Source organism: Gossypium hirsutum, chromosome A03 (genome assembly GCF_007990345.1).
Source record: "Gossypium hirsutum isolate 1008001.06 chromosome A03, Gossypium_hirsutum_v2.1, whole genome shotgun sequence".
NCBI lineage: Eukaryota > Viridiplantae > Streptophyta > Magnoliopsida > Malvales > Malvaceae > Gossypium > Gossypium hirsutum.
Genome location: NC_053426.1, coordinates 17211078 through 17222316, shown reverse-complemented (window position 1 = coordinate 17222316; position 11239 = coordinate 17211078). Strand labels below are relative to the sequence as shown.

Here is an 11239-nt window from a genome sequence, read left to right as displayed (position 1 = left end):
ACAAATCTAAGCATTACAAGTTTTTGGCGTTGTTGCCGGAGACTGTTGCCTTAATCATTTTTTATGAAATTATTCTATTCAATTTGGTTTTTCTTTCATTTTTATCTAAATTCTAAATTCTAAATTTACTAATTTATTTTTTATTTTTTGTGATTTATTTTTCAGGTGTTTATGAGCATAGATCAAATCATCGATTTATTACCCGTAGACCTTGAAATTGAGAAATGTTTAGACAGAAAAGACGTGAATGATCAGTTCAAAGACAAGTTGAGATGGACCTTGGAAATCAGAATGCTAGACAAGGAAATGGAGGCAATCATTTGCACAATCCAATCCTTATTACTGATAATAGGGATCATGCCATAAGACAATGCATTGTGCCACTCTTCAGTGAGTAAAATTCGAGAATCAGGAGGCTGAAAATTGAGGCACCCCAATTTGAATTGAAATAAGAGATGTTTCAAATGCTCCAAATGGTGGGCCAGTTTAGTGGAATGCCTATGGAAGATCCACACCTTCACCTTTGATTATTCATGGAGGTGAGTGATTCGTTTAAGATAGTAGGTGTGATTGAAGATGCATTGAGGTTGAAGCTATTTCCATACTCGTTGCGAGATTGAGCATGGGCATGGCTTAAATTCATTGCCCCAAAGTTTAATATCTACATTACAAGAATTAGTAGAACAATTACTTGTAAAATATTTCCCACCAAGCAAAAACACTAAGTTGTGAAACGAGATAACCACTTTTTCACAATTGAATGAAAAATCCTTGTACGATGTGTAGGAAAGATTCAAGGAATTACTTCGTAAGTGTCCTCATAATGGGATTCCACATTGCATCCAGTTGCTGACGTTTTATAACAGTCTCAATACACACAAAAGCTTGATGGTAGATGCTTCTGCGGATGGTGCTATTTTCTCTATGTCTTAAATAAGGCTTACGAGATCATTGAGAGGATCACTAGCAACAACTACCAATGGCCAACAAATCGAGCAACTTCAAGAAGACTAGTAACCAGAGTACACGAAGTGGACGCGTTGACATCACTCTTAGCTCATATATCTTCTATTTCTTTAATGTTGAAATAGTTTACCGCTAATGGTTCTAATAATTTTGCAGCCTATTTACCAAGTCAGTTCGAGGTTATTTCCTATGTATACTTTTGAGATGGTCATTCTTTCGAGAATTCCTATCAAATTCTGAGTTAATATATTACGTGGGGAATCAATACCAAAATAGAAGTGGACAAGGACCACAATCCAACTTCTGTAATCCTTCATGGCGCAATCATCCAAACTTTTCTTAGAGTAACCAACGAAATAGACTGAACAACTACATGCAACATAGACCAAGTCAACCCCAAAGGGTTTAATCAACAAGTTCCAAAATCACCACAAGCTGAGTCATGAAGAACTTTTTGAAGGCGTACATGGCGAAAAACGATGCCTTAATCCAAAGTCAAGTAATGTAACACCCCGAATTTGGGCCTAGAAGTATTGGGCCTTGAGTGCGGATCCGTAAGGAGGTTGTATATAGGTATTTAATTGTGCAATGAAATGACACAATTAAATGTCTGCTTTGGTGGTTAATAGCCCTGAGAAGTGTTAGAGAAATCTTGGGTTCAAACTTGGGCTTTAGCAAAAATTTTGGTATTAAGTGAAAAAAAAAACCTGGATGCTTGGATGAGGGTTTTTAAATTATTATGTTAAATAAATGACACAAGGAAGCTTGTAGTTTAGTGGTTGTGGCGTCATTAAGGTTGTATGGGAGCCTGGGTTCAAGCCTTGGCTCTTGCAATTTATTTTGGTTTTTTTAAGGGAACCTGGACTTTGGCCTTTAGACCTTATAATTAATTGGGGATAAAATATGACACAAAAAGCCTTGTGGCTTAGTGGCAAGTAGCGTGTTGAGCATCTGAGGGGAGGCATGGGTTTGAATCCCATGGCAAGCAAGGAGCATTTATTTTGCTAACAGGGGGCGGCAAGAGTTGCTGTTGAATTTAAACTCTGATGTTGGAGGGATCCCACATCCGGAAGCTAACATAAGAGTGGTTGTGAAGCTCGCTTTAAATAGAGGGAACCATGAGGAGAGTAAAGGTACTTTTTCTTGGCTAATCCCTTTCGCTGTATGGCGTGCTCGTTTGGGTTAGGCGTCGGCTAAGAGTGCTCGGAGCGTGGATTAACTCCAGTCTCCTATCAGGTGTGTATTTTCTCGCTACTCTAGCTGTGGGATGGCTACTTCGGGCTGCGATGGGCCGAAAAGAGTCATGTGGGCCTAATGGGCCTACGGGCCCAATTGGATAAGTTGTTTGATTATGTAGTAAATATTGGACTAGGCTAGGTGAATCTCATATTTGTGGCTAGATTTGGGCTAAAAGGGTCACACGAGCTTGTGGGCCCATTTGGGCCGAGAATAGGCTTTAGGCCCATTCGTATTGTTATCCCTGTTTAAAATACTTTAGTTTACCAAATTACTGAAATACCCTCGATTTGTAGAATTACCATTTTACCCTCAGTTTACAAAATTACCGTTTTACCCTAGATTTACAAAATTACCATTTTACCCTCAGTTTACAAAATTACCGTTTTACCCTCAATTGTGAAATTACTGAAATACGCCTGTAGGATAGAATTACCAAAATACCCCTAGTTTGTAAAATTACCGAAATACCACTAGTTTGTGAAATTACCGAAATACCCTCAATTTGTAAAATTACCAAAATACCCCTAATTTAAAAAATTACAGAAATACCCTTGACTTTCTAAAAATTATAGAAATACCATTGGTTTACAAAATTACTGAAATACCCTTGGTTTGTAGATTTACCAAAACACCCTTGTAGGATGAAATGACTAAAATACCCCTAATAGGTAAAAAAATCGTAAAGCCCCTGTAGGGTAAAGTGACTGTAATACCCTTGTATGGTAAAATGACGAACATGCCCTTATGTTCCGTATGACTGATGTGCGTAGGATTTACATATATTGATATTGGATTAGATAAGTTTGAGTGACAGGTGGTGGTTATTGTAGGTGATTGATTATGGAAACGTTTCAACTTCAACCCACAACAGGTGTGTACTAACCCTCGTAGTAGCTTAGATTAATATCTGCTGAGAAGTCGAAATGCTAAAATACTGGCATTTCGGGAACTTGTAATGTTGTGTGTGGGTATAGATGCGATAAATACGATAAGGTCAGTGTTTGGATCGATGGAATGGGTAAGAACTCAATTTTGTGCACGATGGTAAGTTGGGCCTCAATGGGCAGGAATTGGGTCAAATGGGCTTTTGGGCCCATTTGGGTAAAATTGATAGAAAATGGAATTTGGAAAAGTTGCATGTTAACACGGTTAGTATTGTTGTAAAATTTGGGTTAAGCAGGCTTAGTGGGCTAAATCAACATTCGTAGGGCCCATTAGGGGTTTTGGGCCCAAAAGCCCGAATTTGATAACTGGGTTAAAGATCATTGTTTAAACAATCGGAAATATTGACAATTGTAATGAACATGGAAAACCCTGATTTTTGGTAAAATTACGAAAATACCCTTATAATATGAAAAATGACTGTTTTGCCCTTGTGGGCAAGTGACTGCTTGGACTGTGTGGTTGACGGATTTGATTGTGAATATATGTTGGTGATATGAATGACTTGACTGTGATTGTTTGATTCAAATATGGGCATGATATTCTGCATACATGACATATTGCATGGGATATGGGTTATATTGATGGAGGAAGTGCTAAAAGGGCTCTGCCCCAGTTTACCGAAAAAGGCTTTGCCCTAGTTTATCAGAAAGGGTTTTGCCCCAGTTATTAAAAGAGGCTAGGCCTCTAATTATATGATAAAGCAGCTATGCTGCCAGTGGAGAGTTTGGTTGGGTGGGTTGAGTTATTCCCCACATGGAGAGCTTGGTTGGTATGGGTGGAGAGTAGCGGATGGTGGGTCGAGTAGTCTCCCCAAATGGGCTTGCATACATTCATTGACATTACATGTGATATTGAAATGGGCTTGCATACATTCATTGACATTACATGTGATATTGAAATGGGCATGCATACATCTATTGACATTACATGTGATATTGAAATGGGCCTAAGGGCCATACCGTTTACAGTAAAGGCTTCGGCCCGTTTACAGTAAAGGCTTCGGCCCAGTGATATGATTTATGAAAAGGCTTCGGCCCAGTGATATGATTTATGGAAAGGCTTTGGCCCAGTATATGTCAAGACTGAATAGGGCTTTGGCCCAGATTGTACTGATACCGTGTTATTTACTGTTTCTTTGTTATTGGGGTTACACACTGAGTTTTCGTAAACTCACCCCGTTTCTAACTGTGCAGGTAATCCCTAAGCTTAGATGGTTTGGAGTTGCGAGGGACTCAGAGATGGCCACACTACTGTTTCTGTTTCTTTTAATTACAATAAGTAGCCGATTTATTTCTTTATAAGCTTTATCTTATTAATATTATTATTTGGTTTTGGGTTGTAATAAGGCCATTTTAATTATTTTTCTGGGATTATTTTATCTTATACCCTATATTTTTTTGATAACAATATGAGTTAGACCTAGGGCGCGTTTCCAAAATGATAATTGTTTTCAAAATAACGCAACGATACAATTAATCGGTTTATCAAAAATATCTACTTAAATGAATTCCAACTCATTTTTCTCAAAACCTAACCTAGCACCAAAGTGTGGCAATGGTTGTGGGCATGTCTAGGATTGGATCCAATCAAGAGCTTGGTACTTAAGCAGCCTTCTAGGCTCACCTCCTCTGTTTCGGATACCTACCTGGTGCACAGCTTCCATTCACTTTATTAACTTAGCAAAGACTATCTTTTAAAACACTAAGAAGAACGTTGAAAGAGGCATGGGTTTTCTTAAAAACTTCAATGTGACACGTCGGATCCGGCCATAACGTCTGGGCCGGGTTTAGGGTGTTACATTTAACACTGAAAAATTTAGAGAATCAAATAGGTTAGTTAGCTACGTAGCTTCGTAACCGATGGTAAGGAACTTTTTCGAGTGATACAAAAAATCCAAGGAATTTGAGTAAGGAACATTGCAAGGTAGTAGATTTACGAAGTGGTAAGGCTTTGGAGCCCAAGACGGTTGTGATTGATGATAAACCTACTGAGGAAAAGGAAAGTCAACCAACAGTTGAAATTCTTACACCAACAAAGCCAGAACTTACAAAGTCTGATAAGGTAAAACCTAACCTTGTAAATTCTGAAAAGCTAACATCTTCTTTGGATGTAGATTTATCGCCTCAGAGAAGTTGTTCGATTTAACCCAAAGTTCCAACACCTCCATATCCTTAAAAAACCCAACCAAATAAACAGAAACATGAAGTGTAATTCAAGAAGTTTTTGGATGTTCTAAAGCAACTGCACATCAACATCCTGTTGGTAGAGGCTTTAGAGAAAATGCCCAATTATGTGAAGTTTATGAATGACATTTTGTTGAAGAAGAAAAGACTTAGTGAACATAAGACTTTAGCATTAACGAAGGAGTGTAGTGCGTTCTTACAAAACAAGCTACTTTTGAAACTGAAGGACCCTGGAATTTTTACCATACCCTGTAATATTGGAGAATCTTATTGTGGTAAAGATTTGTGCGACTTAGGAGTGAGCATCAACTTGATGCCCAAATCTATTTTCAAGCTGCTGGGAATAGGTGAAGTAAGAGCTACAACTGTGACACTCTAGTTGGTAAATTGGTCTCGAAGGAAATATCGAGGATATTTTGGTAAGAGTTAATAAGTTTATTTTTCTTGCTAATTTCATTGTCTTAAATTTTGAAGCAGATAAGGAAGTTCTGATCATTCTGGGGATACCTTTCCTAGCTATGGAAAGAATGTTAATAGACGTGAAAAAATGTGAACTCATTGTGAGAGTTCAAGACGATCAGGAAACATTTAATCTTCTGAAAGCAATGAAATTTCCACATCCGACAAAGGAATGTTAAATGATGGAAGGCCTAGAAACCTTAGTTTCTATGGAATGGGAAAACAAATTTGAAGAACCATTGGAGAACACTTTAGAGTCTAAAGTATTGGAGGATGAATAAAGTAATGAAAATATGGCTTTTTTGGAAGCCAATCTGACAAGCTATGTTCAACCAGTACGATTTGGCCACTAGAATTAAAAATCTGGGAATTCACACAACCAAAGTTATCAATCGAGGAATTACCCAAACTTAAACTTAAGGTACTTCCTTGCCATTTGAAATATGTTTATTTGGGTAATTGTTTTACTTTGTCTATGATTGCTTCAGCAGAATTAATAGAAATCCAATAGGAGTAGCTAATCGAAGGGTTAAAGAAATTTAAGAGGGCAACCAGTTGGACCATAGCAGATATTCAAGGAATAAACCCTTCCTTTTGTATACACCATATTATCCAAGAGGAAGGAAAAATAGGTAGAATTGATGGGCAAAGGAGTCAACCCTATCATAAAAGAGGTAGTACAAAAAGAAGAGATCAAGTGGTTTAATGCGGGAATTATCTACCCTATCTCAGATAGTTTATGGGTAAGTCTGATACAGTGTGTACCCAAGAAAGGTGTAATTACGATTGTTAAAAATTAACATAATGAGTTAATCTCGACAAGAGTTTTCACCAGTTGGAGAATCTGTATTGATTACAGAAAACTGAATAAAGCGACTCGGAAGGATCATTTCCCATAGCATTTTATGGATCAGATGTTAGATCAACTAGCAAGTAACGACTATTACTATTTCTTAAATCAATATTCGGGATACAACCAAATAGTTGTAGCCCCAAAAGACCAAGATAAAATGACTTTTACTTGCCTGTTCAATATGTTTGCATTTAGGAGAATGCCTTTCAGTTTATGTAATGCCCTGCCACATTTCAACGATGCATGATGGCCATATTTATTGATATTGTAGAAAATTTTGTTGAAGTTTTCATGGATGATTTTTCTGTTTTTGGTAATACTTATGATGCTTGTTTGGGTAATTTGGCTAAGGTACTTAAGAGATGTGAGGAAACAAACCTTGTCCTTAACTGGGAGAAATGTCATCTTATGGTTAAGGAGAGAATTGTCTTGGGACACAAAATTTCCAGAAATGGGATCGAAGTCAATAAAGCGAAAGTGGGTGTAATTGAGAAATTACCACCACCAGTTAGTATGAAAGGAGTTCGAAGTTTCTTAGGCCATGCCGGATTTTATCAAAGGTTTATAAAATATTTTTCAAAAGTTTCTAAGCCTTCATTTATGCTGTTAGAGAAATATACAAATTTTTTTTAACGAAGCATGTTTAGAAGCTTTTGAAGAGTTGATAATTCGATTAATCTCTGTAACACCCCTAACTCGTCTCTGTTGTTGGACTAGAGTTACAGAGAATTACAATAAAATCAAAAACATTTAAACATCATAACATTCAATAATTTAAATATATCATAAACCGTTCAATCACATACATTTTGTCCATAAATCGAGCCCTCAAGGCCCTAAAAATAGTTAAAATACAATTTGGGACTAATTTGAAATAAAATAGAAGGTTAGGGAATAAGTAGCAAAAATTGGAATCACATGGCCGTGTGACATAGCCTCAGGCCGTGTAACTTTCAAATAAGGGACACACTGCTGTGTCCCAACCCATGTCCTTACCCGTGTAACTTACTAAGTAGGGTCATACGGCCGTGTCATAGGCCCGTGTGCCAAGCTGTGTAACTCTCTGAGTAGCCCCATATGCCCGTGTGCCAGGAGGTGTGCTAGGCCGTGTAACTCATTGGCTTGTACACTAACAAACTCTAAGATGACACACGGCCGTGTTGTAATAGCCCAAAATTGGGTCTAGTTGGAACAGAGGTTTTGGGACCATAAAATATGAGATAAAAATAATTATTTTATGATTATTTTGAGGTCTATGATATGATTGCATGATTGTGTGAAAATTTCGTGAAGAAATTTTATGCATAAAGTGCTCAATTTGAAGTTAGGGACTAAATTGAATAAGTTGCAAAACTTTCATTCTAGAAGTTTCTAGTATGAAATTGATTTGAAATATTAATTAGGAGGTCTTAAATAGGAATTTTACCAATTTCTAAGTGATGGACAAAAATTGGACATGGATGGAATTTTTGAAAATTTAGTAAGGAAGGGCATTTTGATCATTTGGTAATTAAAAGAAATAAAAAGGGAAAATAATGCCAAAATTTACTCATCTTTTTCATGGAGGCCGAAATTAGCATGGGGGAAACCATGGCTAGGGTTTTCAAGCTTTCCAAGCTCAATAGTAAGTCCGTTCTGACCCCGTTTTTCAAGTTCTTTACGTTTTTGGAATCCCGGTAATTTGATTAAGCTTATTCTATCAATAATTTAAGCTAGGGTTCATATTTGGAAAAATACCCATAGGTGAAATGTGTTTATTTTTCTATTTTATGATAGAATATGAGGTTTTAAATTATGGTAGACAACTTGTGCTACTCGGTTTTGAGTGAAAACGAGTAAAAGGGCTTAATCGATAAAAATACCTAATAGTCATAAGTATATGTTAGAGTGAGAATTTGATGTTTCCATAGAAGGGAAAAGTGATCAGCATGTCATAAAATATAAGAATAAGGGATGAAGTTTAATTCCTGAGCCTAGGGGCAAAAGTGTAAATATGCAAAAGTTTAGGGGCAAAATTGTAATTTTTTAAAAGTTTGAGTTAAGGACTGTTTTGAATAGTACATTAATTAAATAAGTAAAATATGATGTTTTAGATCTCAGAAAATGAGATTTGAACCTAGAATGAGAGAAAAATCGAAAATTGGGAAAGTTAGTAAAATGATCGTTTTAGTATCGAGGTAAGTTCATATGTATAATAAGCATTAATTTATGCATGTTTCAATGTAAAATTGATATATTTATTATAATTTTCGAGGTGTTGAAAGTATGTAAGTTGGTATGATAATAATATAGCAATAATGCTGTAATTTATATTTGGAAGTTAAATTTAATGAATTAATTGAATTATGTTAAATTAAATGATTATGGTGCCAAGTTTATGAATTGATTTAAAAATATGTCTATGGTACATGAAGTGCATTGAATTATCATACATAAATGTGATTTCTATGATTATGGATATTTTGGGAAATTGTAAGTTCATATGATTTTTAATAAGGCAATGTGTAATTTAATGTTATTGCCTTGATATTAAATGAGATGTAAGTTTATATGTAAGTAATACATCAATATTACTTGTATTATGATATTTTATAATAATATTGGAGATATGTTTGTGGATAATTACTTGATTGGTGAAATTGTTGGAAAAGAGAGAGAAATCCTGGTTGAACCTTTGGAAAGATTGGATGATACAGATAGTATGTAGCTAGGTCACATGTATGGTGCTGAGTGCACATCATGTGTACAAGAGAGCTACAAGACATTATGATGTAGCTAGGTCGCATGGGTGATACTATGTGTACACCATGTAGACAAGAGAGCTACGGGATATATGTAGCTTGGTCGCATGCGTGGCTCCAGGTGAAGGACACCATGTAGACAAGAGAGCTACGAGATAAATTGGCTAGGTCACATGGGTGGTACTGAGTGTTCACCATGTGTACAAGAGAGCCGATCTCTATGATGGGTGGAGCTATGTGCTGAAACCACCAAGTATCGAGGATTGATCCGAAGTGTTCAACGTGAGACTCTCTATGTATTGCTTTGTGAGTTTTGTGATGAATAAGTGCATGAACTTGGTTATGTGAATGATGTGTTCATTAAGTGACCAAGATGTGGTAAGGTTATAAACAAGTAAGTTATACATGAGGATGATTTTATGGTGACCTTGTGATAATTGGCCTATACTTGTGATGTATGAATTGTGAGCATTTATTAGTAAATTGTGAAATCGTACTTACAAGAATGCTATATACATTAAGGATGTGGAATGGAGAGGAGGAGGAGGAAAATAAATATATGTGGAATACATGGAAACTATGGTATATGAAATATTGATATAATGAAATAAATGATATGTGTTTATAAGAAAACAGAAAGAGAATGTTATATATCATGACATGTATATATATATATGACTAGTCTCAATGTAATGCTTGTAGGGTATGGAGTTGAATTAAAATGTTTTAGGCAAACATGTTATTTTCGCATCTGAATTGTGGTATTTTATAAAGATATGATCTAGTTTTAAATATGAATGCTTGATGATTAAGCTGAAGATATTTGGTAAGATGATAATCTTGGTATAAATGTATAAGTGGTACTATAATAAACAAGGTAAAATGAGTATGAGAGACACATGTATGATGATATAAAAATGCTATGTTTGTGGTTTAATTGAGAATATTTAATTATTAAATGAATACCATGTTATATGCTTTTGATTTTGTATAAGTGTGTAAGAGATTAAGGTTGACCAAAGCTTGGAAAATAGCCTAGGTATATTCCACACAGGCAGAGACACGACCATGTGTCTTAGCCATGTATGGAACATGACTTTGGGACACGGGCGTGTGGAGCCTTAAATCATGAAATTTTCAAGATTTTCGTAAGTTCTCGGTTTAGTCCCGAACCCTTTCTAAAGTATGTTTTGGGCTTCGTAGACTCAAATAAGGGACTATGTGTAAGTGAATGAATGTTTTGAAATATGAATGAAATTTTATGGCTCGTATTTTAGTTTAATGTTTGTATGTTTGTCCGGTAACGCCTCGTACCTTATCCCGGCCTCAGGTACGGGTAAGGGGTGTTACACGTGTCACTAGGCCGTGTGCCTCACTCAACTATGTCGCACGCTTGTGTCCCAAGCCGTGTGAACCCAAGATGTACCTAAATTAAACCATTACAAGTTCATTTAATACCCAATCACTTAAACCATATAAACACATATTAAAGGGATTCGAGCACCATTCAAACATACATAATCATGTCATTTCAATCATCCTAAATCACCTAACCAATGTGTCATTCAAAGGCACCACAATTGCATCAAACATCATTTACTAAATCAAGTCAACCTTACCTCATTTCTTTCATAAAAACCTAGTTCAGATAAGTGCCAAACACACCATAAATGACCATTTTGAAGCCATTTCAAACATGCCAAAACAACCTTTTATACATACATTTATAAGTGACCAAAATGTTATACTTTGGTAAGACATTGCAATTACAAGTCAATATAACCTTCCAAACATAAACATCCAAATCACCATTACATAACATCCTAAGCATTTCAACCACAAATTCATTTATA

The 11239-nt window shown here is 36.0% G+C and overlaps 1 non-coding gene across 1 annotated transcript; it reads right to left on the bottom strand.

Moving 5' to 3' along the window:
- Positions 1–723: 723 nt before the first annotated feature.
- On the bottom strand, positions 724–830 carry LOC121225409 (small nucleolar RNA R71). Its single transcript, XR_005923283.1, has one exon. It is a non-coding gene; the product is annotated as a small nucleolar RNA R71 (small nucleolar RNA).
- Positions 831–11239: the final 10409 nt, after the last annotated feature.